Below are 7,767 nucleotides of genomic sequence, written 5' to 3' on the forward strand. Positions count from 1 at the left end.
TTAATACCTGTTTAAAACAAAATGAATCTTTTGTTACTGTGTGAAAATACTGCTTTGCTTACTCGCACCAGATCAGAAGCAAAAATAATAAACCTCAGGTCTATGTCTTTTCAGCCTGTGTTAGATTTCCGCAGACACACCAAGACATATCTCATGCTGATAAATCTTGGACAAACACTTGATCCTTCATTCTCTATCTTGCAGCATACACGATATACTAACTGAAATCCAAGCTCCTGTCTTACAGAGGATTTACAAGGAATACACCAAGTGATCTAGACCAGAGCTTATGTTCCACAGAAGTTACTCCTTCAACATCACCCCCTGCCCCTTCACCTCCTCCACCCTTTTGGGGGCTTATTCCTCTGGCCTTTTAAATGAATTAATTATTTTGACTTTCCTCAATTATCTTTTGTGATGGGGAGTTCCACATTCAAACCATGCTTTGGATGAAATCATAGAATCTCTATAGTGTGGAAGCAGGCCATTCAGCCCACCGTGTCCACATCAACCCACCAAAGAGCATCCCACCCAGACCCACTGTATCCCTGCATTTCCCATGGCTCACCCACCTAGCCTGCACCTCCCTACACACTATGCTCCAATTTAGCAATCCGACTATCCTGCACATCTTCCGAGTGTAGGAGGAAACCCACACAGACACGGGGAGAGGGTGCAAACTCCACACAGACAGTCGCCCGAGGCTAGAATCGAACCCGGGTCCCTGCTGCTGTCCCAAATGGTCTCCTGAGAATACAATACGAATTTATTAAGAACTATTTTATATTGACAACCCGCTAGATTTGTGGTGCCCAACAATCCGAAAGCATTTCCTTCTGTCCACCCTCGGAAATGCACTCGTAAGTCTCCACACTGTTGGACTGCATCTCCCCACCACCTTTTTCTTCTCTTTGTGAAAGAGCTTTTGCTGATTTCCTGAATCCTGATATCGCTGTACTCTGAGTTCTGGCATCATCCTTGTAAACACCTTCAGCGAGAACTCCAAACGTACAAGTTCAGTTTGTCCAGTTGGAGAAATATTTCCAACCCATCACATGTTCGGCACCTGTGGTATAGTGTGTGTTTGGGTTTCTCTGCCTAAGGCAGGATGGTCTTGCCCACAGAGGGAGTGCAGTGAAGATTCACTCTGCTGATACCAGGGATGGCTGGACTTTCTTCTGAGGAGAGATTGATTTGACTGGGCTTGTATTCAGTAGCGATTAGAAAAAAGATGAGGGGGAGGAATCTGATTGAAATGTCAAACAGGGCTGGACAGTATAGAGGGAGAAAGTGAGGACTGCAGATGCTGGAGATCAGAGTCGAAGAGTGGGGTGCTGGAAAAGCACAGCAGGTCAGGCAGCATCTGAGGAGCAGCAGAATTGACGTTTCGGGGCATAAGCCCTTCATCAGGACAGTCTAGATGCAGGGAGGATGTTTCCCTGGGTCCGGGAGTCTAGACCCAGGTGACAGTCTCAGGATACGGGGTAGACAATTGAGGACTAAGCTGAGGAGAAAGATCTTCTAACCCTGTCAAACTCTCCACCAGAGAAGCTTGGGGAAGCCAGTCACTCCACATATTCAAAAAAGAGATTGATAATTTTTTACAACATTGAAGGCATCAAGGGGGATTGAGACAAATGGGAATATGGTGTTGATTTAATTTTTATTCTTGCATGGGATGAAAGTGTCACTGGCTGGGCCGGCATTTATTGCCCATCCCTAATTACCCAAAGGGCAGTTAAGAGTCACCCACATTGCTGTGGGTCTGGAGTCACATGTCGGCCAGACCAGGTAAGGATGGCAGCTTCCTTCCCTACAGGACAGTATTGAACAAGATGGGGTTTTTCCCGACAATGGATTCATGGTCATCATTAGACTTTTAATTCTAGATTTATTTTTAAACTAAATTCACATCCTACCATCTGCCTTGGCAGGATTTGAATCCAGGTCCTCAGTACCAACGGTCTAGTGATGATACCACGAGGCCATCATTGCCCCACTGTTGAGATAATGGTAGAACCGATTCAAACAGGTGAATGGCCAGTCATGCTCCCAGTTTCTTTGTTCCCTGCTATTTGCTCCCATATGGAAATGGTCACAAAAATTGGCCTTTAAAATATTAGCATAGAGCAGAATGTGACGGAAAATCATTATTAACATGTTGTGAAATAAAGCTTTGTTGATTTGGAGGTGCCGGTGTTGGACTGGGGGAAACAAAGTTAAAAATCACACAGCACCAGGTTATAGTCCAACAGATTTATTTGGAAGCACTAGCTTTCAGAGCACCGCTCCTCAAACACCTGATGAAGGAGCAGTGCTCCGAAAGCCAGTGCTTCCAATTAAACCTGTTGGACTATAACCTGGTGTTGTGTGATTTTTAACTTTGTTGAATCACACAGCAACTGTAAAATGCAAATTCGATGTAATAGATATTCAGTCACTCCCATTCCATCAGGGCCATTTTAGTATGATACATACATACATCCACTGCTCTGTAACTGTATAAAGTGATATAATTACCAGTAATTCAAACTTTTCACACCACTGATTTTCATTTATTTTCTTTTTATGACTTTCCTATTTTTTACTTCGCAAATAAAACAGGAATATTGATCAAACAGCATTATTCTAAACCTCTGGCATCCATTTTTGTGAGATTCAGAATTGTCAAAACTAATCTTATCTTGTAGGTTATTTTGATGAAATTAAACAGTGTGATATTAACCAGAACCAGAAAGAGAAAAACATTTTTTAAAAATATCGCGAACAGACTAATCTTTAAATAGATAGTCTTTGTCACAATGATGTCACTGTACTATTTGTAAGCTAAGGCAGGGTGTTCATCAAATATACTACCAATGAACAATCGCAAAAAGATCGCTGAATCCCTTCCCGCCAACATCCTGAGGGCTCTCATTCACCAGAATCTGAACTGATCTAACCATATAAACACAGTGGCTGCAAAAGCAGGTCAGGGGCTAGGAATCCTGCAGCCAGTAACTTTACCTCCTGACTCCCCAAGACCTGTTCATCATCTACAAGGCACAAGTCAGGAGTGTGATGGAATAATCCCTATTTGCCCCAGATGAGTGCAGCCCCCACAACACTCAATAAACTTGACACCATCCAGGACAAAGCAGCCGCTTGACTGGCACCACATCCACTCCCTCCACCACTGATGCTCAGTAGCAGCAGGATGTACCATTTACAGGATGCACTGCAGAAATTCACCAGGGATTGTCAGGCAACACCTTCCAAAACCACGTCCACTTCCATCGGGCAGGACAAGGGGCAGCAGATACATGGGAACACCACTCCCTGCAAGTTCCCCTCCAAGCCCCTCACCATCCTGACTTGGAAATATATTGTCATTCCTTCACTGTCGCTGGGTCAGAATCCTGAAATTCCCTCCCTATGGGACATTGGGGGTCTACCCACAGCACATGGACTGCAGCTGTTCAAGAAGGCAGTTCATCCATATTGGAGAGGGAACATGTTCATAACACACACACGCACTCTCACACACACACACTCTCTCTCTCTCTCTCACACATGTGCGTACTCACTCACACACACACACACACATCTGACTGGAGCACCCACATACCTTTCCCTTGCTGTATAACGTCATGATATCTGTTGGGTCCATTTCTAACAGCTCGTCACAGTAATATAAAACTGTCTCTATTTGTTCGTCCTCAATTTCACCAACAATTGTGTTGATCTCCTGAAAGGAGTCCTCCAGCTGGCAGTTTTTATCATCTTCTGTTAAAGCACCATCTGCAAAGAAGAGAGCACTGTTCAAGAGTGAATTTGGGTTCTCAGTTTCCTGTCTAGTCAGCCTTGGGAAAGGCTGCAGGTAGAGGCATTTATACTGAAGTCTTTCCAAAAGCTGCAGAGAACTGATCATTCCTGAGAACGTTCACATTCTCGATATGTTCATAGAATCATAGATTTAGCCTTCACGGGTGTTTAACTGTGATTGGAGGTGTTTCCAACAACATGTGGTATCCAAGGCAAAACCAGAACAGCCTCAGGAGTGGGAAAGTGATTTAGTTGGAGTTCACTCTCCCCAGTCCCGAAGCTCCCCTACAGACCAGGCCGATGGAAACTACTATGGCATTGACTACCAACCCCCCCAAAGATTGCTGCACTGAAAATCCAGAGGCCCAGAGTCGCTCCCTGCGAATGTGAGCTTGAATCTCGCCTTGGCTGGCAATCTAAGTCCAATCGATAAATTTGGAATCAAAAGACCGTCTCAGTGTAGTGATTGGAACCAGGTGGGTCTTATTGACCATGAGATCCTTGATTGGAGTTATTAACCTGGGCCAATCAGGGAGCCCTGGCTGACAGGAATAAATAGGGGATTTAGAATCTCTTTAGTTCAGGGACGGACTCTGAGCTGGCTGGCCACAGCCAGTGTATTGTGTACGTATAAATAAAGAGGGACTTGGTGATGGGATACCGGCCTGTGTGCAGTTATTTCATTCAGTGATGGACCATGACAACTATCATAGTCTGTAAAAGCCCATCTGATAAATCTCACCTGGTCTGGCCTACATGTGACTCCAGACTCACAGCAACGTGGTTGACTCCAAACTATCCTCTGAAATGGCCTAGAGAGCTAGTCAGGTCAAGGGCAAATATGGACCGACAACTGTTTGTCTTAACGGCAACACCCACATCCCATGAATGAATACTGTACATGAAATTCTGGAGGGCAGGCAGTCATAAACGTAAAAGGCCTCAGGAGCCAGAGTCGGCCATTTGGCCCATCAAGCCAGTTCTGCCAATTATTTCCATTGTGCTGATTTTGGGCTTTATCTCTGGGGGAAAGAATTCCAAAGATTCCCAGGCGTCTGAGCAGAGAATCTCACTGGTCTCCAGAGAAAATGTATCCCTTCCAACATTTCAGCATTCCCTCCTTTCATGGCAACGAAAAAGGAATTTCCACTAAAGTTACAAACAGCAGCAGCAAATGTGTATATTCAGAGCTGAGTGGCCCACTCCATTTCCTAAGCCCTCCTGCTGCTTGTTAAGCTCATGGCTGGCCCAATTACTCCACACTCCACACCTACCCCTGACAAACCTCCCACCCCCCCCCCTATTCATCACAAAGCTCTGTGAGGATTGTCGTGTGGCACGGTGGTAGTGCCCCTACTTCTGGACTGGGAGGCTCTGTTCATGTCCCACCTGCTCCAGAGGCGTGTAATAACATCTCTGAGCAGGTTGATTAGAAAAATAAGTTAAAATAAAAATCAAGAACTGCTGTTAATCACTCAGCGGTTAGCACCGCTGCCTCACTGCGCCACGGACTCGGGTTCGATTCCAGCCTCGGGTAACTGTCTGTGTGAGGAGTTTGTACATTTTCCCCGTGTCTGCGTGGGCTTCCTCCCACAGTTCAAAGACTTCAGGTTAGGTGGATTCACCATGCTAAATTTTCCTGGTGTCCAGGTTTGGACGAGTTGTGGTAATATGTGGGTCTGGGTGGATACTCTTCAGAGGGTCAGTATGGACTGAATGGCCTCCTTCCATACTATAGGGATTCTATGATGCTATGGACCTTTCTCCATTCTGAAGTAGAGTCACTGGACCCGAAATGTTAACTCTGCCTTCTCTCCAGATGCTGCCGGACCTGCTGAGCTTTTCCAGCAATTTCTGTTTTTGTTTCTGACTTACAACATCTATGTTCTTTCGAATTTTTTTCTTCATTCTGTCACGGGATGTGGGCATCACTGGCAAGGCCAGGGTCTGTTGTCAATTCTTATTTCTCCCTTGAACTAAGTGGCAGGTTATTTCAATGGGCAGTGAAGAGTCACCTATATTACTGTGGGTCTGGAGTCACAAGTAGGCCAGACCAGGTAAGGAGGGCAGATTTCCCTTCTCAAAAGGACACAGGTGAGTTTTACATCAATTGTAGTTACATAGGATTCATTTTTCATCCTGGATTTTAGTAACTAAAATCAAACTCAACCAAGTGCTTTGGTGGATTTGAGCCCATGTTCCTCCAGTCCATGCTGACCCTAATCCCAAACGAAACCAGTCTCACCTGCCTACTCCTGCCCCAAACCCCTACAAACCGCTCCTACTCATGTACTTACCTCTTTTAAACATTGTAACTCGACCCACATCCACCACTTCCTCTGGCGGTTCATTCCACACACGGACCACTCTCTGTGTAAAATAGTTGCCCCTCATGTCTTTTTTGAATTCTTCTCTTCTCATCATAAAAATATGCTCCCTGCTCTGGAAATCCCCAACTGGGGGAAAGGACACCTGCCATTCACCTGATCTATACCACTCTATTTTATAAACCTCTACAAGGTCACTCCTCAACCTCCTACACTCCAGTGAAAAAAAGTCCCAGCCTATCCTTATAACTCAAACCCTTCACTCCCGGCAACATCCTGGTAAATCGTTTCTGATCCCTCTCCAGCTTAATACTATCCTCCCAATAACAGGGCGACCAGAACTGGACACAGTATTCCAGAAGAGGCCTCACCAAAGTCCTGTACAACCTCAACATGACATCACAACTCCTGCACTGAGCAATAAAGGCAAGAGTGCTAAATGCTTTTTTAACCACCCCAGTGGGGTTTGAGAGGATCAGAGGGACCTCATTAACGAGGGTGAGGATCTGTGGATCTACAGGAAGTCTCAGACTGTCTTCTTTCTCCGTGCTCGCTCAGACGTGAAATGTTCCACTCACCCAAACTGTTTCTGAAAGGTTGTGCAGAGGCCATTGTAACTCACTTCGGGGAAAGCTGTAAATTTAAAGAGAAAAAGAATGTGATGCAACTCAATTGATGCAATTATTTAGGTTCAAGAAAAATTGCTGACTCCATCTCAACTTGCATTTTTATAGCACCTTTCCCCATCTCAGGGTGTCCCAAAATGGTTGACAAGTGATGAAACATTTCTGAGGTACTGTTTTAATGTAGGGAATAGCAGCCAATATTAGGGTAGGCGATGGTCTAGTGGCATTATCAGTGGACTGTTAATCCAAAGACCCAGGTAAAGTTCTGAGGACCCAGGTCTGAATCCCACTGTGGCACATGGCGTCATTCGAATTCAATAAAAATCTAGAATTAAGAGTCTCATGATGATGTGGTGGAGCCGCTGTTGGGCTGGGATGTACAAAGTTAAAAATCACACAACACCAGGTTATAGTCCAACAGGTTTTTTTGGAAGCACTAGCTTTCAGAGCGCTGCTCCTTCATCAGGTAACTGTTAGAAAGGATCATAAGATACAGAGTTTATAGCAAAAATATTAGTAAGGATCATAAGATACAGAGTTTATAGCAAAAATATTAGTGTCATGCAACTGAAATGATATATTAAACAATATTGAATGAATAAAAATAATGTGCACAGCAAGCCCCCACCCCAACACCATTGAGAAACAAACAGTTCATTGTTTTTTATTTAAAGCAATGTTGCTTGAAAGGCAAATAACAGGCTGGTGCATCAGGGAGAACTCACCAGCTTATCTTTAATGCCAGCCAAAGGTGTTCCTTTCCCACCCACATGAAGTGAAGTGATGTTACAGCTGTACAGGACTTTGGTTAGGCCACATTTGGAGTACTGTGTGCAGTTCTGGTCGCCTCACTTTAGGAAAGATGTGGAAGCTTTGGAGAGGGTGCAGAGAAGATTTACCAGGATGTTGCCTGGAATGGAGAATAGGTCGTATGAGGATAGGTTGAGAGTTCTCGGCCTTTTCTCGTTGGAACGGCGAAGGATGAGGGGTGACTTGATAGAGGATTATAA

At 44.7% G+C, this 7,767-nt stretch overlaps 1 protein-coding gene and 1 long non-coding RNA gene across 3 annotated transcripts in view; one reads left to right on the forward strand and one right to left on the reverse strand.

Moving 5' to 3' along the window:
* galnt9 (polypeptide N-acetylgalactosaminyltransferase 9) overlaps positions 1-7,767 on the forward strand; it is a 268,597-nt gene that overhangs the window by 149,984 nt on the left and 110,846 nt on the right. The window lies entirely within an intron of this gene.
* LOC122562510 overlaps positions 3,610-7,767 on the reverse strand; it is a 9,210-nt gene continuing 5,052 nt past the window's right edge. For both annotated transcript variants that reach the window (XR_006315343.1, XR_006315342.1), the window contains exons 2-3: positions 6,710-6,764; positions 3,610-3,780 (exon numbers count right to left, since the gene is read on the reverse strand). This is a non-coding gene — a long non-coding RNA (uncharacterized LOC122562510). The remainder of the gene's footprint in view (positions 3,781-6,709; positions 6,765-7,767) is intronic.

The sequence above is a fragment of the Chiloscyllium plagiosum genome, chromosome 25 (genome assembly GCF_004010195.1).
Source record: "Chiloscyllium plagiosum isolate BGI_BamShark_2017 chromosome 25, ASM401019v2, whole genome shotgun sequence".
NCBI classification, from domain to species: Eukaryota; Metazoa; Chordata; class Chondrichthyes; order Orectolobiformes; family Hemiscylliidae; genus Chiloscyllium; species Chiloscyllium plagiosum.